At 42.8% G+C, this 12,643-nt stretch overlaps 1 protein-coding gene across 1 annotated transcript in view; it reads left to right on the top strand.

Moving 5' to 3' along the window:
* LOC126456397 (uncharacterized) overlaps positions 1-12,643 on the top strand; it is a 438,969-nt gene that overhangs the window by 247,340 nt on the left and 178,986 nt on the right. The window lies entirely within an intron of this gene.

Genomic DNA, 12,643 nt, shown 5'->3' with positions numbered 1-12,643 from the left:
ATTCCCTACTTTGACCTTTGTGACTTCTTGCCAATTTTAGTGAGTTTTCGCCTTCCACTGTCGTCGTCCTCCTCAGATTTCATATCTTTATTCCCCCTGTGCACCCATTTCGTACTCTTCACTTGTATTTGGGTGCATTTTTGCATAATTTTTCGGACATAATTCTACTTGAAACTCCTGGCAGATTAAAACTGACTCGAACTTGGGACCATTGCCATTCTGCAATTCTACTTTCTTACGTATTTTTTCGCATTTTTGCACCACCATGGATTCTTGCTCCTTCCATTTGTGTCAATACAGAAAAGTTTCCTTATCCCTAGCCAGATCCCAGCCCCACATACTGTTCCTGTGTTGTTGCTTGGCTCATGAAATCCCCCTAATGGCCTTACCATCAAACTACCCATCTCTGGTTGCCACCTCTCCTTCCACAAAGACCTCCACCTGTTCAGATTCCACCAATCGTTAGCCCTCACCAACATAGTCCTGCAAAACCATATCAACCAAGCCCAATCCTCCTTGCAGTACCTTCTCTCCATCCGCAAAATTCTCCTGCTATGTAATCCCAAATTCCTGGAACCCATAACACACATTGAAACTCTTGCCCTGCAGGAACTTGAGCAACATGCACAACGCCACCTCAAAAAGCCCTCCATCCTGCTCACTTCCTACTCCTGCACAGAGTACCACTGTCCACCAATTCTACAACAACCTCCAAACCTCCCCCATGCCCCCTCATAGCTGACAAACCTTGTCTTGCAGACCTACTACACTTACCTCACCCTCAGAAACTCCCTCTCACCACCACACAGAACTCAAAACCTAAACAGCCCCGCAACACAGTCATTAACCTTTCCACCAGAAGCATTAGTCCCACAAAAATATTAGTCCTTTCCAAAGGCTTCACCTTTTGCCCCTCTCCCAAATTCAACCATGCAGGACTAGTTAAAGAACTTCTCTCCTTCTCCCGGTCCCGACAGTGGAAACACTTTTCTGCCACCAACCCGACCAATCGGACTCAACCAAAGACCAACATTGAACCTTGCCTAACTCAGTTCACTCTTCCATCCAACCGTGATCCACCCCCACTGCCTCCAAACCACCCCCTGTTAACTTTCCAGAATTTTTTATCCTCGAACCTTGCCTCACCATCATTCCCCAAATCCCTCAACATGCATACTAACCTTACATCCGCAGAAAGAACTGCAGTCCACCATCTAAAAACTGATCCCGATCTTATAATCCTACCTGCAGACGAAGGCTCCACCACTGTAGTTTTGATGGTTAAGGATTACGTGGCAGAAGGACTCCATCAACTGTCAGATACTTCCACCTAAAAACCATGCCACAGTGATCCCATTCCAGCAATCCAGCAGGATCTCCAGTCACTACTCAAATCCATACGCCCATCCCAGAACCTCTCCCCAGAGTCCATCTCTCTACTTACCCCTACCACTCCCCATACTCCCACCTTCTACATGCTTCCTAAAGTCCATAAACCCAATCACCCGGGACGCCCCATTGTGGCCGGTTACTGTGCCCCCACTGAGAAAATCTCTGGTCTCGTAGACCAACACCTTCAACCTATTACCCTGAACCTATCATCCTATATAAAAGATACCAACCATTCCCTCGACCGACCCTCCACAGTTCCTCTCCCTTTAGATTAGATTAGATTAGATTAATACTAGTTCCATGGATCATGAATACGATATTTCGTAATGATGTGGAACGAGTCAAATTTTCCAATACATGACATAATTAAGTTAATTTAACAACATACTTAAGTTAATATAACAACTTTTTCATTTTTTGTGTTTTTTTTTATTTTTATTTTTTTTATTTTTAATTTTTTTATTAATATATATATATATATATATATATATATATATATATATATATATATATATATATATATATGTGTTTGTGTTTGTTTGTGTGTCTATCGACCTGCCAGCGCTTTTGTTCGGTAAGTCACCTCATCTTTGTTTTTATATATAATTTTTCCCACGTGGAATGTTTCCTTCATTTATATATATATATATATATATATATATATATATATATATATATATATATATATATAATGAAGGAAACATTCCACGTGGGAAAAATTATATATAAAAACAAAGATGAGGTGACTTACCGAACAAAAGCGCTGGCAGGTCGATAGACACACAAACAAACACAAACATGCACACAAAATTCAAGCTTTCGCAACAAACTGTTGCCTCATCAGGAAAGAGGGAAGGAGAGGGGAAGACGAAAGGAAGTGGGTTTTAAGGGAGAGGGTAAGGAGTCATTCCAATCCCGGGAGCGGAAAGACTTGCCTTAGGGGGAAAAAAGGACAGGTATACACTCGCACACACGCACATATCCATCCACACATACAGACACAAGCAGACATATTTAAAGACAAAGAGTTTGGGCAGAGATGTCAGTCGAGGCAGAAGTGTAGAGGCAAAGAAGTTGTTGAAAGACAGTTGAGGTATGAGTGGCGGCAACTTGAAATTAGCGGAGATTGAGGCCTGGCGGATGACGAGAAGAGAGGATATACTGAAGGGCAAGTTCCCATCTCCGGAGTTCGGATAGGTTGGTGTTGGTGGGAAGTATCCAGATAACCCGGATGGTGTAACACTGTGCCAAGATGTGCTGGCTGTGCACCAAGGCATGTTTAGCCACAGGGTGATCCTCATTACCAACAAACACTGTCTGCCTGTGTCCATTCATGCGAATGGACAGTTTGTTGCTGGTCATTCCCACATAGAATGCATCACAGTGTAGGCAGGTCAGTTGGTAAATCACGTGGGTGCTTTCACACGTGGCTCTGCCTCTGATCGTGTACACCTTCCGGGTTACAGGACACCAATCTCCTGGTTTCCCACCTCCGGAAAGGCAACTCACTCATCCTTCACAACCTTTCCAGCAAACCTCAACCTCCTCTCATTGCACACAAACCCAGTATCTCCCATCTACTCAATCTTCCACTTCCAGCTCCACTCCCCCCAAAACCTCAAAATTCCGATCAACACAATCTGGAACCACAACACCCTAATTCAGTAGTTAACCTTTCCTCCAAACCTCTCTCCCAATCCGAAACCTCTGTCCTATCCAAAGGCCTCACCTTCAGCCCCACTCCCAGATTCAACCAAACAGCCCTCGTCAAAGATTTACTGTCCTACACTCGTACTCTCTGCTGGAAGTATCACTTTGCCACGAAGAAAAATGATCCTAATCCTACTCCTAATGATCCGACTTCTCAAGACACCATCCAAATTGAACCCTGCCTGGAACAGTTCCGTCCTCCGTCACAGCGGGACCCACCTCCTCTTCCTCAAAATCACCCTCTCCAAACCTTCCAGGAATTTCTGACTTCCAGCCTTGCATCTCAATCCTTCTTAAAAAAACCTTAATCCTACACCCAACATCACCACTGCTGAAGCCCAGGCTATCCGTGATCTGAAGGCTGACAGATCCATCGTCATTCTTCCGGCGGACAAGGGTTCCACGACCGTGGTACTTGATCGTCGGGAGTATGTGGCTGAGGGACTGCGTCAGCTTTCAGACAACACCACATACAAAGTTTGCCAAGGTAACCCCATTCCCGATGTCCAGGCGGAGCTTCAAGGAATCCTCAGAACCTTAGGCCCCCTGCAAAACCTTTCACCTGACTCCATCAACCTCCTGACCCCACTGACACCCCGCACCCCTACCTTCTACCTTCTTCCTAAAATCCACAAACCCAATCATCCCGGCCGCCCCATTGTAGCTGGTTACCAAGCCCCCACAGAACGTATCTCTGCCTACGTAGATCAACACCTTCAACCCATTACATGCAGTCTCCCATCCTTCATCAAGGACACCAACCACTTCCTTGAACGCCTGGAATCCTTACCCAATCTGTTACCCCCGGAAACCATCCTTGTAACTATTGATGGCACGTCCTTATACACAAATATTCCGCACGTCCAGGGCCTCGCTGCGATGGAGCATTTCCTTTCACGCCGATCACCTGCCACCCTACCTAAAACCTCTTTCCTCATCACCTTAGCCAGCTTCATCCTGACCCACAACTTCTTCACTTTTGAGGGCCAGACATACCAACAATTAAAGGGAACAGCCATGGGCACCAGGATGGCCCCCTCGTACGCCAACCTATTCATGGGTCGCTTAGAGGAAGCCTTCTTGGTTACCCAAGTCTGCCAACCCAAAGTTTGGTACAGATTTATTGATGACATCTTCATGATCTGGACTCACAGTGAAGAAGAACTCCAGAATTTCCTCTCCAACCTCAACTCCTTTGGTTCCATCAGTTTCACCTGGTCCTACTCCAAATCCCATGCCACTTTCCTTGACGTTGACCTCCACCTGTCCAATGGCCAACTTCACACGTCCGTCCACATCAAACCCACCAACAAGCAACAGTACCTCCATTATGACAGCTGCCACCCATTCCACATCAAACGGTCCCTTCCCTACAGCCTAGGTCTTCGTGGCAAACGAATCTGCTCCAGTCCGGAATCCCTGAATCATTACACCAACAACCTGAAAACAGCTTTCGCATCCCGCAACTACCCTCCCGACCTGGTACAGAAGCAAATAACCAGAGCCACTTCCTCGTCCCCTCAAACCCAGAATCCCCCACAGAAGAACCACAAAAGTGCCCCACTTGTGACAGGATACTTTCCGGGACTGGACCAGACTCTGAATGTGGCTCTCCAGCAGGGATACGACTTCCTCAAATCCTGCCCTGAAATGAGATCCATCCTTCATGAAATCCTCCCCACTCCGCCAAGAGTGTCTTTCCGCCATCCACCTAACCTTCGTAACCTGTTAGTTCGTCCCTATGAAATCCCCAAACCACCTTCCCTACCCTCTGGCTCCTATCCTTGTAACCGCCCCCGATGCAAAACCTGTCCCATGCACCCTCCCACCACCACCTACTCCAGTCCTGTAACCCGGAAGGTGTACACGATCAGAGGCAGAGCCACGTGTGAAAGCATCCACGTGATTTACCAACTGACCTGCCTACACTGTGATGCATTCTATGTGGGAATGACCAGCAACAAACTGTCCATTCGCATGAATGGACACAGGCAGACAGTGTTTGTTGGTAATGAGGATCACCCTGTGGCTAAACATGCCTTGGTGCACAGCCAGCACATCTTGGCACAGTGTTACACCGTCCGGGTTATCTGGATACTTCCCACCAACACCAACCTATCCGAACTCCGGAGATGGGAACTTGCCCTTCAGTATATCCTCTCTTCTCGTCATCCGCCAGGCCTCAATCTCCGCTAATTTCAAGTTGCCGCCACTCATACCTCAACTGTCTTTCAACAACTTCTTTGCCTCTACACTTCTGCCTCGACTGACATCTCTGCCCAAACTCTTTGTCTTTAAATATGTCTGCTTGTGTCTGTATGTGTGGATGGATATGTGCGTGTGTGCGAGTGTATACCTGTCCTTTTTTCCCCCTAAGGCAAGTCTTTCCGCTCCCGGGATTGGAATGACTCCTTACCCTCTCCCTTAAAACCCACTTCCTTTCGTCTTCCCCTCTCCTTCCCTCTTTCCTGATGAGGCAACAGTTTGTTGCGAAAGCTTGAATTTTGTGTGCATGTTTGTGTTTGTTTGTGTGTCTATCGACCTGCCAGCGCTTTTGTTCGGTAAGTCACCTCATCTTTGTTTTTTATATATATATATATATATATATATATATATATATATATATATATATATATATATATATATATATATTTTTTAATTTATATCTAAAAATTCCTCTATGGAGTAGAAGGAGTTGTCATTCAGAAATTCTTTTAATTTCTTCTTAAATACTTGTTGGTTATCTGTCAGACTTTTGATACTATTTGGTAAGTGACCAAAGAGTTTAGTGCCAGTATAATTCACCCCTTTCTGTGCCAAAGTTAGATTTAATCTTGAATAGTGAAGATCATCCTTTCTCCTAGTATTGTAGTTATGCACACTGCTATTGCTTTTGAATTGGGTTTGGTTGTTAATAACAAATTTCATAAGAGAGTATATATACTGAGAAGCTACTGTGAATATCCCTAGATCCTTAAATAAATGTCTGCAGGGTGATCTTGGGTGGACTCCAGCTATTATTCCGGTTACAGGCTTTTGTGGAATAAATACTTTAGTCCTCAGTGATGAGTTACCCCAAAATATGATGCCATATGAAAGCAACGAGTGAAAATAGGCGTAGTAAGCTAATTTACTAAGATGTTTATCACCAAAATTTGCAGTGATCCTTATTGCATAAGTAGCTGAACTCAAACGTTCCAGCAGATCATCAATGTGTTTCTTCCAATTTAATCTCTCATCAATGGACACACCTAAAAATTTGGAATATTCTACCTTAGCTATATGCTTCTGATTAAGGTCTATATTTATTAATGGTGTCATACCATCCACTGTACGGAACTGTATGTACTGTGTCTTATCAAAATTCAGTGAGAGTCCATTTACAAGGAACCACTTAGTAATTTTCTGAAAGACAGTATTGACAATTTCATCAGTTAAGTCTTGTTTGTCAGGTGTGATTACTATACTTGTATCATCAGCAAAGAGAACTAACTTTGCCTCTTCATGAATATAGAATGGCAAGTCATTAATATATATTAAGAACAACAAAGGACCTAAGACTGACCCTTGTGGAACCCCATTCTTGATAGTTCCCCAGTTTGAGTAATGTGCTGATCTTTGCATATTATGAGAACTACTTATTTCAACTTTCTGCACTCTTCCAGAGGTACGAATTAAACCATTTGTGCACTGTCCCACTCATGCCACAATACTTGAGCTTGTCTAGCAGAATTTCATGATTTGCACAATCAAAAGCCTTTGAGAGATCACAAAAAATCCCAATGGGTGGTGTTTGGTTATTCAGATCATTCAAAATTTGATTGGTGAAAGCATATATGGCATTTTCTGTTGAAAAACCTTTCTGGAAACCAAACTGACATTTTGTTAGTACTTCATTGTTACAGATATGTTAAGCTACTCTTGAATACATTACTTTCTCAAAAATTTTGGATAAAGCTGTTAGAAGGGAGATTGGACGGTAATTGTAGACATCAGATCTATCCCCCTTTTTATGCAAAGGTATAACAATAGCATATTTCAGTCTATCAGGGAAAATGCCCTGTTCCAGAGAGCTATTACACAGGTGGCTGAGAATCTTACTTATCTGTTGAGAACAAGCTTTTAGTATTTTGCTGGAAATGCCGTCAATTCCATGTGAGTTTTTGCTTTTAAGCAAGTTTATTATTTTCCTAATTTCAGAGGGAGAAGTGGGTGAGATTTCAATTGTATCAAATTGGGTAGGTATGGCCTCTTCCATTAACAGCCTAGCATCTTCTAATGAACACCTGGATCCTACTATATCCACAACATTTAGAAAATGATTATTAAAAATATTTTCAACTTCTGACTTTTTGTGCGTAAAGTTTTCATTCAATTTGATGGTAATACTGTCTTCCTGTGCTCTTGGTTGACCTGTTTCTCTTTTAATAATATTCCAAATTGTTTTAATTTTATTATCAGAGTTGCTGATTTCAGACATGATACACATGCTTCTGGATTTTTTAATAACTTTTCTTAATATAACACAGTAGTTTTTATAATGATTGATAGTTTCTGGGTCACTACTCTTTCTTGCTGTCAGATACATTTCCCTTTTCCGGTTACAAGATATTTTGATACCCTTAGTAAGCCATGGTTTGTTACAAGGTTTCTTACGAGTATATTTAACTATTTTCTTGGGGAAGCAGTTTTCAAATGCATTTACAAAAATGTCATGAAATAAATTATATTTTAAATTGGCATCAGGTTCGCGGTACACCTCATCCCAGTCTAACTGCTGTAGGCTTTCCCTGAAATTTGCAATTGTTAAATCGTTGACTGAACATACTACTTTGGAGTACTGTTTAGTATTTCTGAATGGAGCTATGTCATATATTGTAACTAGCTGTGCACCATGATCAGAAAGACCATTCTCAACAGGCTGAGCATTTATCTGGTTAAACTTATCTTGGTCTATAAAGAAGTTATCTATCAGTGAGCTGCTATCCTTTACTACCCGAGTAGGAAAATCAATAACGGGTGTCAAATTGAAAGAACCGAGTAACATTTCAAGGTCATTTTTCCTATTACCCTCTTTCAGAGAATCTACATTGAAGTCCCCACAAATAATAATTTGCTTCCCCCTGTCTGACAGAGAGCACAACAAGGAGTCCAAATTTTTCAGAAATAGATGAAAATTTCCTGATGGGGACCTATATACAGTTACAATTATAAATGTGCCTTTATTTAATTTAAGCTCACAGGCACATGCTTCTATATGTTTCTCTAGACAAAACTTTTTTGTTTCTATACTTTTTGCACAATGATAACTTTTGACATATATGGCAACTCCTCCTTTCTCCATATTTTCTCTCATTACATGTGCAGAGAGCTTATATCCACTTACATTTACCTTATCCATATCAGTAACAATGTGATGCTCAGACAGGCATAGTATATCTATTTCATCCTCAGCTTCTAAATCTTCTAAACAAACCAGAAGCTCATCTACTTTATTCTTTAAACTCCCAATATTTTGATGAAATATACTTACATTATTTTTAATTATACTTTTATGAGAACCTTTCCTTATTCTAACATTTGCAGTACTCTCCTGTCTGAGTTTCTCATTGTGCTTAGGCCTAGTTGCTATACCAGTGGACACATGGTGTTCAGAGAGGCAGATTATGTCAACTGGGTTGGGTGACTTTAATTCATCAATGCAATTACCTAGGACTGAGATACAACTTGGTGGAGATAAAATTTCTGGTGATTGGTGAAAATTTGTAATTGACAACTGTGATTGGTGATCCAATGTGCTAGAATTGTGCTGTTTAATTTCTTTCCTAAACTGAAGATTTGTTTCAATCCTGACCTCTCGTAGAACTTGACATCTTTCTGTCTTACCTATCCTAAAAAAGGTGCTGCTCCAACACCTGTAACCGCTGGTATTTTACCATTCATGGCAGTGCCTCCGTCCTTAAATTTCCTGCTATTACCCCAGCCAGTTTCCCCTTCCCTTTCCTGTTGAGATGTAGGCCGTGCCTGGTGTAGTCCCACCTACTGAGAGAATCAACAGGAACCACACCAATATGAGCCCCCGCACCCGACCCAAGCAGCCGTTCCAACTCCAAATTAACTCTCCCAACAGAAGAGCTCAAATGAGGCCGGTCATGGCGTCTCAGGACAGATGCAAACCCAACATTGGTGTGTCTCGATGCCAACGCAATCTTTACCAGGTCACACTCTAAACTGTACCCAGGATCTCTGTCGATGCTGTTCCGTGGCCCTCCCACAATAACCACGGTGTCTTCCCTAGTAAATCCTTTACAGAGTGAACCTAAATCCTCTGTCACCTGATCCAGACTAGCACTTGGTTTGAAAAAATTTGTGACCTGGTATTCTGGTCCTAATTCCTCCTGCAGAAGTTGGCCTACACCTCTGGCATGAGAACTGCCTAACAACGAAACTTTCTTCCTTTTCAGTGGCTTTCCTACATTCTTTTTCAATTTCCTATTGAAAGTTTGTTGTGTCCTGTCTACACCTACCTCTGCTTGAGGCTCATCAGTTTCTAACTGAAGCAACAGGTCAAACTTATTTTTGACATTCACCACAAAACTGTCAGACTTAGTTCTAGGCCTGTTCCTTCTGCCACCTGTTGCCACTTCCCACCTCTCTTTGCCCTTCTCCCTCCTTAACCTGACCAGATCTTCCCTAGCCTGATCTAGCTCAGCCTGAAGGGCAGCAATTTTCCCCTCCTGTTCCACTATCTTCCTATCTCTGCTGCAAATCCTACATAACCACTGATGAGCCTGATCCACTTTCCCGACACCCACGCCACTGCAGTCCCCCCAGTGAAAAAAACTACTGCATCCATCACACCAAATCCCAGAACTAACAATTCTACGGCAAGTCAGGCACTTCTCACTCATGGCAAAAATAATACTTTAGCTAGAATAAATCAATTAAATTACCGAAAATCAAAAAAGACGTTACAAGAATTAAGCCTATTCACAAATGTATATAAGCAAGTTTCTGATTTAAAATTCCGCTGTTTTTCTGAGATCTGTATTAAAACAATGAAGGTATACGCTATTTATTTTATATTTCACTCGATGGAATGAAAAAAGGACAATTAAACGAGATACTTTAACTTTGATTCTCCAAAACCGTTACGAGAATTAGGCCTATAAACAAATGTATATAAGCAAGTTTCTGATATAAAGTTATGCTGTTTTTCTGAAATCTGTAGTAAAACAATGAAGTTACACGCTATTTACGGTAGTTTACTTATTTGTTATCGAGAAATTAGTTAAATTACCGTGAAACAAGAAACAAACACGTTTACAAAATTTAAGCCTAAGCGCGACTTCGCGAAGTTACGATCTTTTCGTGTTTTCTGAAAAAATACGCAAACAAAAGTCAAACCTTTAACGGCAAGACTAAATGATACACTAATGCATGTATTTAATTTGTTGTCGGCATTAAACTAAATTATATTCCTGTCTAAATCACTTAACTTTCTGGAAATGGTTTCTGGCGTCACTTACTCGGCGGCCATCTTGGAACAGTGTGCCCTGCTCGTCACTATTGATGTTACCTCCCTGTACACTAACATTCCTAATGCCCATGGCCTTACTGCTATTGAACACTACCTCTCCAGAAGCCCTATGGATTCCAAACCAACAACCTCCTTCCTAGTCTCCATGACCGACTATATCCTCACCCACAATTACTTCTCCTTTGAAGGCATTACCTACAAACAAATCCGTGGTACAGCTATGGGCACCCGCATGGCACCATCCTATACTAACCCAACAAGCCATCTTCCTAGATGTTGACCTCCACCTCAGAGATGGCTACATCAGTACCACCGTCCATATCAGACCTAATAACCACCAGCAATACCTACACTTCGACAGCTGCCACCCGTTTCATACCAAGAAGTCCCTTCCGTACGGCCTAGCCACCAGTGATCGTCGCATCTGCAGTGACGAGCAGTCTCTCTCTATATATGTCAAGGGTCTCACTGAAGCCTTCACTGACCGTAATTATCCTCCCATCCTTGTAAAAAACACATCCCCCGTGCCTTATCTTTCCAGTCTCCCACCACCTCCCAAAGTCCCGCAGTCCAGCCACAGAGGAGCATTCCCCTTGTAACGCAGTACCATCCGGGACTGGAGCAGCAGAATTACATTCTCCACCAGGGTTTCGATTACCTCTATTCGTGCCCTGAAATGAGAAATGTCCTACCCACTATCTGTTCCACCCTTCCTATGATGGTATTCCGCCGTCCACCGAACCTACACAATATACTCGTCCATCCTTACACAACCCCTGTTCCCAATCCCTTGCCTCATGGCTCATACCCTGTAATAGACCTAGATGCAAGACCTGTCCCATACATACTCCTACCACCACCTACTCCAGTCCAGTCACTAACATTACCTTTCACATCAAAGGCAGGGCTACATGTGAAACGAGTCATGTGATCTATAAGCTAAGCTGCAACCACTGTGCTGCATTCTTATGTAGGCATGACAACCAACAAGCTGTCTGTCTGCATGAACGTCCACCGACAAACTGTGGCCAAAAAGCAAGTGGACCACCCTGCAGCTGAACACGCTGCCAAACATGATACCCCTCATCTCAATGATTGCTTCACAACCTGTGCCATATGGCTCCTTTCCACCAAAACCAGCTTTTCTGAATTGTGCAGGTGGGAACTTTCCCTGCAATACATCCTATGTTCCCGTAACCCTCTTGGCCTCAACCTTTGTTAGTCACTGTCCTCACCCATCCAGTCCCCACCCTGTTCCCATTCCAGCACTACACAGCTGTCATTTCACTTTTAATTTCTTTTATTTTTATTTTTATTTCTCTCCTTTCTGCTACTTACCCCCTCCCCCTTCCGCACCTTCTCTCCTACCCTCTGTCTAAACTGCAACACTTCACTGTCTGCCACTCCCATCATAATATCCCTCCCCCTCCCTGCCCCCAGCCTCCTCCTTACCCCCCACCCAATCACCACTCCCATCATGCACTGGTGCTGCTGCTCGCAGTGTCGTTTCAGCTCTCTGAGACTGCAGATGTGTGTGCTAGTTGCACTTGCGTGAATGTGTGTGTGTGTGTGTGTGTGTGTGTGTGTGTGTGTGTGTGTGTGTGTGTGTGTGCGCGCGCGCGTGCTGGTGAGAAGCAACTTTCCTTCTCTCATATTGTTAATCAGAAGTAGGGTTCACGTAATGATCCAGCCATTACGATTTAGGTTTCCTTGTGTTTTCTTAGGCTACTTCTCCATTGGATTTGACATGAAGCTCAACTCTGAATTGCTTACCTTCTTTTTCTGCTTAAAACATATTTTTTTTACTACCATCTGATACTAGGTATAACTGATTAATCTAAATCAAAGGCAGCTGAAACATGAAAATAAGCAGAACACGATGGGTACGATTTTGAGCAGATTTCATACCTCAGTAGGCCTTTCACCAGTGAACAATATGTCTATGGGAATGACATCCAGTTACTGCAAATAGTACTTGCAGATTCTAGGGTGAGTAGACAC

This window comes from Schistocerca serialis, chromosome 1 (assembly GCF_023864345.2).
Source record: "Schistocerca serialis cubense isolate TAMUIC-IGC-003099 chromosome 1, iqSchSeri2.2, whole genome shotgun sequence".
Lineage (NCBI taxonomy): Eukaryota > Metazoa > Arthropoda > Insecta > Orthoptera > Acrididae > Schistocerca > Schistocerca serialis.
The sequence above is the reverse complement of the archived record's forward strand: the minus strand, read 5'-3'. Positions and strand labels throughout refer to the sequence as shown.